Below are 12,073 nucleotides of genomic sequence, written 5' to 3' on the forward strand. Positions count from 1 at the left end.
AATCTGCCTTCTAGCTTTCAGGTTTTCAAAGTGCCTTTCTGTAAGACTGCTGGAGCACAGCAAGGCTGGGACAGGAGTTTGCTGCGGTGCCAGCAGGAAGGGAACTGCTCGGTTCTCTTTTCCATCACTCTCCAACTTGACGGATGCAGGTGAGCAGCTGACCCACAGTGCTGCTGGTTTTCAATCCAGCGAAGCATTTAAACACCTGCTAGGAAAGCGCACAAACCCGTTTGACTTCAGTTTGCCTGCTCATGTGCAAACCGCAGCGTGTGCCTGGCTTAGGGCTCCACACTCTGATGTTTTCCCTTTTGTGCCATCAGGCTCGTTAGTAGCTGCTGCTGGAGATCCTGACTCAGAACAACGGCGAAGGCAAGCGAGCAGCTGCTCTGCGGACTCGGGTCTTGTCAGGAAGAGCTACAAATGCTTGTTCCGTGAGCAGACATCAAGCCACATATATATAGATTTAGTATTAAAGCTAGAGGCTATAATAATGAGTTGTGCAGAAAGCTCACGTTGGTACTATAGAGAAGAAAATGAAGGCAAAACAAAAGTGTTTCAGGAACGCTTTAGCTTCCAGTTTCAAAATGACCCTTCTCAGCTGCACCCAGCCCAGCCTCATCCACTTTGTCCTCGGTGGTGCAAGTCTGAGAATATCCAAACTATGCCAAGGTGTCCCTTCATGGATTTGATCCCAGTTTTAATTTTCTTAATGTTATTCTTTATCTGTCTTTCAGTTACTATAGCGATGAACAAATGCATGCAACAAACACGAGGTCTGGCAGCCTGGGAAGGCGTGTTTGCCTGCAACAGGTGAAAATACCACCAAATTTTTTGAGAAATCAGTTGAAAGATCTTTGCCAAAAATCCTCAGATCTTTCTTTAAAAAATGGGTCCTATCAAACAAGTTGATAATAACTTGTGTTCAATATACATTTAATTTCTGAAACCTTATGTATCTTGTCAGCAAGCAACATATATTGCACTTTGTTGGGTGTTCTGGTTTCTCCTGCATCTACACACAACCAAAGATGTCCCTTTTCCAGGTGCAAGGACCTAAATGGTGAATAATGGGCACGAAACGGATGGCTACAAACCAACTTACTTCTCTGAACTTGTGTGTACTCTGGAACACCCCTTTCCAGTGCAGTTCTGCTCTGAGAAACGACAGCCTGAAGGGCTCACAGTGACCTCCCTCGGGGTGACCCACAAAGCCCAAGAGGTGTTGTATGAGTCCAGCAGTCTGCCTGAATCCGTGCCATGGATTTCACTCAACAGAGTCAGCCTCCTGGAGTCAGATCTGCCAACGCTTGTAGCCAGAAGTTACATCGAGATGGAGACGCCAAGACGAAGGGCCTTGCCCTGTGGATTGGGTTTCAATTTGTGAGTTATCTGTATTGGCAGTGGCTGTTTCTTAGGGTACACATGGAGCCCACATAGTTATACCAAGGGAATGGGGGACCCTAGTCTCCTGCAGGCCTGGAGATACCAGGAATGGAGGGAATCCAGCTAAACCCTGGAGCTGCAGCTGAAGCTGAGTGCTGGTAGCTGGAGAAATATCGCTTCATTTCCAAAAGCAGGTCTGGTCAGAAATCCTCCCTGCAGCTGTCAGTACCGAGCCTTATGTTTACATGAGATGTTTACAGGCACTTTCCAAAGGAGAAACTGTCAAAGGCACTGTAGCTTGAAACCCAAAAAATACAAAATGCAGTCCAGGTGTGGAAGGCAAGCATACCTGAGGCTGGAGCTGCTCAGATCCTGTTTTTATGCTCACTTCGATATTGCAATAGGTATTTTAAAAATTCAGATGAAGAGCTGGTTGGGGTGTCCACCTTTGTCAAGACTGAGGTTTGTTAAGGGTCACAGGGCCAGATTTTTCAGCTGCCAAAAGCTCTAATAATGTCAAAGGAACTGGGCTGACACTCAAGTGAAAAATGCACTTGCAGCGTGGCTCTGCTTCCTTTCTGCTATTTTCGCACCCAAACAAACAAACAAACACACAAATCCCTGACGTTGGCTTTAAGAGCCGAGAGAGAGAGAGAGAGAGAAGCATCCGAAAGTCTTCGCCAGGACCAAGGGAGACTTGCCCGACCCAAAGCACTGAGATGAAAACTCGAGGCACATGTGCCGGGGAGCGCTGAGGCTGCCGGGGGTGGGGGGGACGAGACGGGCAGAGCCACCCTCGACCCGCGGAGGGGACGGCAGCCCCGCAGCCCCCCAGGCTCCCCGCGGCGGGACGGACCCAACTTTTCTCGGGGTGGGCTGGGGAAGGGACCGCCGGGGGTTTGCGGGGCCGAGCATCCCCGCCGCCCTCCGGGGCGGAGCGGCGCAGAGGCGGGCGCTCTCCGCGGCCGCGGAACGGGGGCAGCGCGCCCTGCGCTCGGCAGGCAGCGCCGCAGCCCGGCGGGCGGAGAGCGCGGACCACCCCCCACCCCCCCCGGCACCGCACCGCACCGCACCGGAGACCGGCCCGGGCGGCCCCATCCCGCCCCGCCGCCGCCGCGATGAGGAGTCCCGGCCGGGGGGCCGGGCCGTGCGCCGCGGGGCTCTGGCACGGCGATGGTAAGGCGGGGGGAGACCCCGCAGAGGGGCGGCGTGCGGGAGGGGGAGGCGGAGCGGGGGCTCCGGCGGGGGGTCCCGCAGCCCCCGGGCGGGCTCTGCGCCCTCAGCTCCCAGGAGCTTGACCCGAGCCCACTTCGCCCGGCGGTTTTGTCACCGTCTTGGCTCGTTTTGTGCCCGGCTGCGGGGGGCAAACGCACCTGGCCGGGCCGGTGGCCAATGGCCGGGGTAGGAGCCGGGCGTCCCGGCGGAGCGGAGCTTCGCCCCGCGGGCGTGCGTGGAGCGACACGGGGTGACACGGGCATGGCTGAGCGCCACGGTCGTTCGTGTGTGGGAAGGTTGGTGTGTGTGGAATTGCACGGGCAGCCGGCTGGGTAGAGGGGTTTTGCGCTCGTGTTTGTTGCCGGCGTGGGTGCCTGCCGGCTGCCATGCCGCCCCTCGACTCGCGGCGTTGAGCAAAGTGCTGGAATTAGCAGCAGCGATCCGCGGGAAGGCAAGAAACGTTATTGCGGCTGGGACAGAGCAGGAGCCCGGTGCCGCTGAGAGAGTTACCAGGCAGAGAGGCTCGTCGGGCTCTGCAGGCGTAGGGAACTTCACTGAAGTGAAGATGCTGAAGGGAAGGTGTTTTTCAGGACTGGAGCTACGGGGATTCAGACAGCTCTGTGCTTGAACATGCGCTAGTCATGTCCCTAGTGCAAGGTTTTCCCTGTCACAACCGAGCTATCCAAGCTCTGTACCTGTTCCAGGCTCGCGTCGCTGAGCCTAAGCATTTCGTCGCTGCTGAACACTGACCTTGCTCAGACTTACTCCGAAGCTGAGGAAAGTTAGTGGGAATCCTGCTCGTGTTTAAGTGCTCTGATTCAGGTATTGGGAGTGGAGCCAGTTTGTGGACCTGACACCAGGAGAGACAGAGCTGTGTCAGTGAGTGAAAAACTAGTGTCATTTCCTCAACCCCCCCAGGTATCTCTCCTAGCTCCAAAACAAACTTCCCCTGGGGAAACTTCATAGAAGGGCGAGTAATTAAAACTTTACACAGCTGCAAGTTTCTGCTGCTTTAGGGCAGCGAGGAAGGAGCTAGGTCCTGGTTTGCCAGCTTTAAGCTCCCAGACGGCAGTGGCAGTTGGCCTGGACAGGGCTTTGAAGTGTGTGATGTCATTATGACTTCTTTTTAAAAATAAAATACTTTTCTTTTAATGGGAAAATTGCCCTGTGTTTCTTGAAGCAGAAGCATTTTCTCTGTCCCGTCTTACAGCACTTGGCTATTTTTGCTTGGGATAGCAAAGGCAAGGTAGAGGTTTTTTTAGGAGATTATCTGGACTTTGTCATTGTAGCAGCGGATGATGGATGGCCCGGCTGAGGTCAGTCTCCGGGGCAGACAGCTTGGGATGTTGCAGCAGTTTGGGCAGTACCGCTCTTCGGGGGAAGACCAGTGGTGCGGGAGCTGCAGATGCACCCACCCCTGCTCCCAGGTAGGGGGAACCCGGGGTCCCAGCTCCCTGCAGTGTTCCAGCCAGGAGAGGGAACTCCTGCGATGTGCAAGGAGCAGCAGCAGCCTTCCTCTCCTCTGGAAAGGTCTTCACTGCTTCCTTTCTTCTCTCCCAGCCTGACCTCGGCACTGTCAATACCATCCGTTGAAAAACAAACATATAAGTGAACCTGTGTGTTTGCTTAAATAATAAGTACTTACACATTAAGGTGTCTTATTTCCTTAAACAGTCCCCTACTGGTGATAAACATAAATAGTTTAATTTGCCCAGGACTTTGTAAGCACTGATTTAAAAGTAAGAGGAGCAAGTGCACTGACTGCACATGTTGGCTCATTAAAGCCCTCTAGGAAACCTCCAAATCGTACATGCAGCTCCTCTGCACCGTGTTCCTGTGAGTGCCATCAGTGGTTCTCCCCCACCTCCTCCCCCCCGTCCTCTGGAGCCAGCTGGCACATCTGGTTTTCCATGTTTGCTCCCCTTTTCCAAGTAGTCCTTATCTCCAGGAAATCTGAGGCAGGACAAAGAGCAAGGCACTCCTCCAGGTAAGGGTGCCTGCCAGCATGGGTCTAAGTCCTTTGGGTGAGAACTGTCTGTCTGGACCTGGTGGAAGGGGTTGCCAGATGAATGCGAGGGAGATATGGCTTGACGTGGGACAGAGGACTGCAGGCAGAGTGTGGCGAGAGTTGGAGAACACCTCTCGTGCTTTCTGTGCTCCTCTGCTCCTGGGCTGGAGACAGCAGGAGACAGTGCCTGGAGGGGATCCAGACACCGGTCCAGCAGTGGGCAGGGGCGGTGGAAGGAGCTGAGTTCCTTGAGGTGAGGGCTGCGGTGTCCTCTGTGGGGACTGATCACGCTTCCTGCTGCCTCCTGCACTGTGGGAGCAGCAAGTGAAGGGTGAGGAGCGCATGCCAAGAAGGCGCGAGGAGGCAACATATTGCCTTGCACAGCAAACTGTCACACTACACAATATGGAAATCTTCCTCGTGCGTTTGTGTTTGAAACCCAAGCTGTCATTTGAGTGCAAAGCAGGGGCGTGCTGTCCTTCCAACACTTGCTGGTGTATAGGAGCAGAGAAGCCGGGCAGGATTGCCCCATGCCTGGGGCGGCTCGTAGGTGCAGATGCCCAGATTGTGTAAGTGAAAGTAATCTTGGTGATTTCGTTGAGGAGCCATGCTGATTTAAGCTGCCTGGGGTTCTAGCAGAAGGACTGCAGTGCGCGTTGGTATAAATACTGAGAATTCTGCAGCTAAACATCTCGGGTGAGAGTGTGCCAAGTTGAAAGAGCCTCCTGTGTCAGGTCATAACGATCACTAAGCTCCTGAGGGTTAAAGAAAATCTTCTCTCCTGGGAAGACTACTAATTAATTATCCACTTAGGGCTTCCCTAGCCCTTTGCTGAAAAAGACAGTGATGAGTGCCAAGTTAGAGACCCCTCTCTGTTCTGATGGGACAGTTCCTGTGCTTGATTCCTCAGGTAGTGTCTCAAAAAAATTTCCAAGTCTAAGAAGACCAATACACCAAATTAAATGGCAGAGATGTTTGTTTGGAAACCCGGTTGATTGCTGTAGGAAGCGGAGTTTTTCCACACTGTAAGGATGCTGGAGAAAAGGAGGCTGAGGGGAGACCTTCTTGCTCTCTACAACTGCCCAAAAGGAGGGTGTCCAGAGGTGGGGGTCAGTCTCTTCTCCCAAGTGACAGGCAATAGGACAAGAGGAAACGGCCTCAAGTTGTGCCAGGGGAGGTTCAGACCGGATATTCGGAAAAAATTTTTACACTGAAAGGGTTATTAATCATTGTAACAGGCTGCCCAGGGAAGTGGTTGAGGCACCATCCCTGGAGGTATTTAAAAGACCGGTAGACGTAGTGCTTAGAGATGTGGTTTAGTGATGGTTTTTTCTCAAGAGTGACATTGATGGTTGGACTCGATGATCTGAAAAGTCCCTTCCAACCCGGGTGATTCTATGGTTCTGTGATTTTGTTGGGGGCTGCCTTTCTTCTGGAAAAGCAGGTGGTTGTCAGCATGATCTAACCTTTGCCTCAGCTGGTGCAGAGGGTGGATTACCTCCCACAGGAGCCTTCGTGTGTGGGTCAGGAGATGGGAGAGGGATGAGCCATATGCTTGTTCTCTCAGCTAACATGAAACCGAAACCGGTATTTTCGAAGCAGCTGACTTTAATCTGGTCTTGTTGTGTAATTCCATTAGACTTATTTTTCTTAGACCAAATAATCCAATTCAGGCCCCTCCTCAACCCTAATGCGTTCGAGTGGCTGCAGACATATGGGTTACAGTGAGAGACGCAGCCAGCAATGCATGGTGGAAAGCAAATTACTCTGTAAGAAGACAAATTGAACTTTGACAATTTTATGTGATTAGGGGAACAATTAGAGAAAATAGCGGGAGGTGCACTCTCCCAGTGGTTCATGCACTGGTGGGGATGGGTGGTGGGGTGGCAGCTGCTCTCCAAGGCGAGAGTCATCCCTGAGCATCCCACCCAGGGCGCGGTGGTGTTGGCGTGCAGCGACAGCCCACCCCAGTTCTGTCTCCAGGGAAGATAATGGTGAAAAGCCACTTGCTGGCCTTCTGTGATGGTGATGCTGGGGTGTTTTTCCCATGTCCTGATGCAGACAGGAGGGTTTGTTTATTTGTAGATGATCTGGGATTTACAAAGCCACGAGTTGGTGTTGTCTGGCGCGGCAGGAGTTGGATCTGGACCTTTTCCACAAAGTTGAGCAGGGAGAGCATTTTCTTCTGGGTTGTCCCCTTTTCTCCCGGGATCCCTGGGTCTATATTTCACTGAGCCGAGGCAGGAGTTCAGTGCCCTGCCTTCAGTATATCTCATCCCCACCTCCTCCACCCCACCCTCGTCTCCTCCGTCTGTAGAGGCACTCACACCCACAGCATTGTTTAAAGTCAGTGAGCTCTGCGTAGGCTCAACATCTCTCCAAACCGGGCCTGCGTGGTCTCGCTCACACATGGACCCATTCCCAGCCGCATCCCCACGCTCCCTCTGGCTCCCTCCTGAACTGGGAGCCTGTCTTCTCGTCTCTGGCTGGGACAGGGTCATGTTCAGCCGCACACTGCGAAGCTGAGGTCGTGGCCAGTGGCTACTGTTCAGCGCTTGCGTTGCGGCAGCACAGCTTACAGCCGCAAGCGCCGGAGCCGCCGTTGGCTACGGCAGAGCAGCAGGACGAGGACTTCATCCCAGCTTAGAGCAAGTGAAGCAAAGGGCTGGCGTGGGGTGATGACAGGGCACTTGCTCAGCCATCTGCTCGGGCTCCGTTTGCTCACATTGCTGTGAGGCTCGTTATTTCCTTTGACTGGTTTCCCCCCTTTGGGTTTGAGACGGCACGGACAAGTTCTGCCCTTATTATAGTTCCCATGGAGACAGATTTGATGCCATACATTAAAGGGGGTGAGGCACAGTCAGCTCTTGCCTGGGCCAGCAGTTCCCCCTGTTCATCAGGGGGATGCACGGCACCTCTCCCAGAGGGAACCCTGGCTCGGGGTCTTTGTCAGGTTCTTTGTCTTCAGAAACACCCCCTGAACCATGTCCTCCTCTCTTATTCTTTCTGTGTGGGGCACAGCAGGAGTGTCTGATTCTTGCTGCCGTTGGACTCTGGCACCCCTGGGGACACCTACGCTGTGGCTAGTCCTGCCTGAAGGTTTCTACCTTTATGCTTGAATTTCCTTGAAATTGAGTAAACTTTGACATCATTCCTTTCAGCATCTGAGCAGCCACTCTCATAGCATCCGTGAAAAGCTCACAATACCATCTTTAAATGCAGAAGGGTTAATTTGGACTGATGTATGGCAACAAACAAATCCATCTCTCTTACGGTGTACCATGCCTGCTTGAACATTAGGAAGGTCGCAGATGCCACTGTTACAGCTTTTCTCAGATGTCTCTCTGAGAGGACTTGAAGGATGCAGCTGAATGTTTGGATCCAACAAATGAACTCTTCCGTGCATGAGTCCTTGCTCATCAGGCAAGAAGGTGTCCTGAGGTATCCTGAGGTGTCCTGACTCTAGTGGGGCACCTGAGCTGAGTGCGTACGACTGGACCCTCGTAGTGAAGTGATTGGCTCGTTCCATATGGCCCAGAAAAGTTGGAGGAGAATGTTTGTGGCAATCTGCTGACGTGATGGCCTCTCTTATGGTGTGCTGTGGCTGCTTTAACGTTAGTGAAGTCAAAGCTGACACCATTAAAGCCCTTCTCAGAGATCTGCCTGAGAGGACCTGAAGGCTGCAGCTGATTTTAGGTGAGTCAAAGCAGTGGAACGTGCTTCTTTTTTATGGGCCCTCCATGGGGATGTTACGAAAACCTGTTTTCCTTAACAGGAAAAACTACTGAGCAAAATTTTTATCATTCAGCAGAGAAAAAGAAATAAAATAAAAGCCCCAAACCAGGCAGCGTTGTACCCAGAAAAATAAGGGAAGGTAATAGCAATGAATAGAAATTAGAACATGTAGGTGTCTGATAAGGGAGGCTAAAGGAATCAGTGAAATAGTAATGAGCAGGAGGGTTAAAGATGAAGAGAAAGCATCTTCCAAGTAAGTGCATTAGGAATCAACATAACACTACGTCCAGCGTAACTCCTTTGCTGGATTCAAATGGTAGAGTCATAACAGGAAAAGAGAGCGTTAGATTAAAGACCAGCATATGGTCTTTATGGACCATTGGAATACTGATATTCTCCAAATCACCCTTCTCCCTGGCAAGAGGTACCATCTGCTGTTGCTATCACCAGACTTCCGGGTGAGAAAAAGTCCTGGCCAGGTAGTCAAGGAGCAGAAATTGTCATTATAATAATACCTTCCTCTTAACCTACTACATTTTTTTTCACTCTGTACGCTTTACTGAAGACAACAATGCTGTTAATTCATTCTTTTGGAAAGGATGCTGAGAGAAAAGCGGACTTCTCTAAATCACTGTTGGTGGTTAGCAGCAGGGCCAGGTATAAACCCCTGTTCTGCAGAGCCCCGGCCGCTTGCCTGTGGTCTGGCGGTGTCTGTGGCACAGGTGCTGATAAACTCTATGTTACTGTGGCGCTGCACTGATTTATGCCAGTGAAGAGGGGCACATCCATGGAAAAACAGATTCCAAAGCTAAAAAATCTTGCCCACCTTGAAGCTGACAGTAGTATTATCACTAATTTAATCTGGGGATTTTTAAAGCCAGAACAGGACTTCTCCGATCATCTTGTCCGCTCTCCTACCTACAAAAGAAAGGCATAAACAAAAGAAAAACCGTAGCTAAGGAAGTGTCTTCATGATTAATTCCAAAATATCAGATGGGGAATAATAAAAAAGAAATAAACCAGTTGTTTTCCTTAATAATAATAGAAGACAAAAAAAAAGAAGCCCAAACCCTGTTTAAATCCTCACTTGACTGTGAGGATTTCCAAACAGCCCATATAACAGTGTCTGGAAGGACTGAATGGAAGGAAATGATTTCAGGCAGTGGTTTGACCCTTTTTGGTCTTCTCGGAGCAAACTCCAGGCTGTTCCTGGGAGTTTTATTCTGTGAGAAGGCACACGGTCTTCTTCTGGTTGGTGCGGTGCCAGGTGGAGCGTGTACAGGGAGAAGAGACTCGGGGCTCGCTGCTGGAGACTAGACCTGGCATGCTGCATTATGCCTCGCTTTATGAGCACGGCTGTTGGAATTGGCAGGGCATCTCAAGAAGTGAGGTCCTACTTACTGGGCAGAAGATGAATAGGGACCCGTGTGAGGAAGAAAAGTTGATGCTGGCACTGCAGCATCCTCCTTGGGGGCGGGCAGGGTGCCGGAGGCTGAGTGTGCAGTGGGGGAGCTGCGTTTCTGGCATGGGTGAGCTCCCAGAGAGGAGCCAGCCTTCAGAGCCACCCTCTTGGGTGGTGTTGCCGTTCTCCTCCCTGCCAGCTGGGCAGCTCCTTTCCTTTGCTCTCTTCCCCATCCCCGGTGCACTTATGCCATCATTCATATGGAGCTGAGATGACTTTTGAACCTGATTTAGTACAATGGGCATATGCTAAGCATTAGAAACCAAAAGGTCCTGAGGAGCCTTCCAGGACCTACTCTGAAGCCAGTGTATTCTGGGATGAAACCAGGAGACTTAGCTCAGTGCCATGGAGATGCTGTCTGCTGGAGACAGGACCTGCTTGGTGTTCTGGGAGGGTATTGCAGGTCTCTCCTGCCTAACCTTAGGCAAATTACTGATATCCTGCTACTGCCAGCAAGAAGTAGAACTTTGGTGCTTCACCTTCTTGCTTGAAGTGTGGCAGGAAGAGCACAATAGGTCCCCAAGAGCGGCGGGTGCTGCTTGTCCTGCAGGACAGCCGGCACAGGTGGAGCAGCCAGGTTCACCTCCCAGCATCGTGTTATGCAGGAAAGCCTCGCAGCACGCATGGGGGACAGAAAGTTTTCTCGACTTCGTAGGCTGCATGAATCAGAAAATACTCTGCTGTGCACAGCCTTCATGCCTGGAGGGGCAGAAGAGGGAGGAAGGCAGCGGCTGGATGGGGCAGGTAGGAGGTGACTGAATATCTGGGGCTTGCGACGTCCTGCTTCATTCTAGGAGATTTCTAGAAAAAGAATTATTTTCTAGAAAAGGAAGACTTTTTTTTTTTTTCCTGAAAAGGGAGAATACAGTCAACGTGCTGTGGGGCACTTGTAAGGCCCGAGAGACTCTTCTGGGTTGGATTTGCTTGTGGTGTGGTGTGCAGTGCTGTGGGTCTGCGCTTCACCCCGCTGCCCTCATTCCAAGGAGGGTGGGTGAGAATTTGGTGAAAGTAAAATGGGACCGGTGGCAGAGAGACCCACTGTGCAAGCACGTACAGGACAGTTGCTTGAAGCCAGGTGCTGCTGGTTGAAGTCGAAGTTCATTTTCCTTCTGCCTCTTTGGCTTCATCCACTTTCCATTCTGGAGTTATCCATGTTCTTGGATCCAACCTTCAGGTCATGTCGCACGTGGACCTGCTCTCAGGGACACAGGCAATTCAGCATCTGCAATTTCCGAGTCTTTCAACAGAAGCCAAGTATAGGGGCATGTCAGAGAAGTGCAAAGTAAGCATCTCGTTGCTAGTGTGAGTTTAAGAGCCTTGCGGGTCGGGGGAAAATCACAGGAGTTGATTAAAAACTAATTGCAAAGATGCCTTTTATGAGTGCATGATTTTCTGTGCATTCTGCTTGGCTGCATTATCTTATTGATTGGATCCCCTCTATTATAACTGATGGAAAAAAAACAACCAGCCCTATCTGCACTTCTGTTTACATTTAATAAAATAAAGCAAGCGTTACTCGCACAACGATGATTAAAAAATAACCAGGAAAGACGGAAATCAGAGGAAGAAGTGAATTGTTTTTCCTCTGCCCATTCAGTTCAGGATTTCCCCGATCCTGTGGGTAACCATTACCACTGAAGGAAGTAACTGCTAAAAGAGAGGAGAGAAACGGGCTCTTCATGAGACACCATGGTGTGTGAGACCGGTGGGTGACAGTCTGTCGTGAAGTCAGAGCAAAGTGAGCGCAAATATCTGCAAAGACCATTGTCCAATCTAAATTATTAGCTCATAGAAGAAAAGCATGTCAGGCAGCCAGCACTGAGCTTTGGCTCTCTCCTTTCTTGTCTCCATCTATCTCATTTCTTGTCCCCATGACCATCACAGAGCCTTGACTAAATTCCCCTTAATACTTGCAGTAATCCTTGAAATAGGGGCATGATATGGTTCTGGGGGGGAAACCAAGTGAAGCAATTTGCCCAGGGCAGCCGAGGATACCCCGGGCAGAGCAGAGACTCCAGTTCTGGCTTTCCATAACTAAAGCCATAACCATTGACCCCTGAGACCCTCCTGTGTCCACAGCTGTGATTGCCCCCAGTATTCCTTCCTTGGGCAGCTGCTGGAACACCCTTCCTATATGCTGTGCATGCACCAGGCCAGTTTCTCTTTGCATCTTCCTTTCTACATATTAAAGTGCTCCAACAGGGAATATCTCCTTCCTCCGTGGCTCCCTTGAGCATCAGCTCTTGTCCAGCTCTCTCTTTAACTGCATT

The 12,073-nt window shown here is 51.1% G+C and overlaps 1 protein-coding gene across 1 annotated transcript in view; it reads left to right on the plus strand.

Moving 5' to 3' along the window:
• Nucleotides 1-2,437: 2,437 nt before the first annotated feature.
• HTR4 (5-hydroxytryptamine receptor 4) overlaps nucleotides 2,438-12,073 on the plus strand; it is a 137,343-nt gene continuing 127,707 nt past the window's right edge. The window contains exon 1 of the mRNA XM_054217101.1: nucleotides 2,438-2,559. The gene's annotated coding sequence lies outside the window, so the exon portion shown is untranslated. The remainder of the gene's footprint in view (nucleotides 2,560-12,073) is intronic.

The sequence above is a fragment of the Rissa tridactyla genome, chromosome 11 (genome assembly GCF_028500815.1).
Source record: "Rissa tridactyla isolate bRisTri1 chromosome 11, bRisTri1.patW.cur.20221130, whole genome shotgun sequence".
Classification (NCBI taxonomy): Eukaryota; Metazoa; Chordata; class Aves; order Charadriiformes; family Laridae; genus Rissa; species Rissa tridactyla.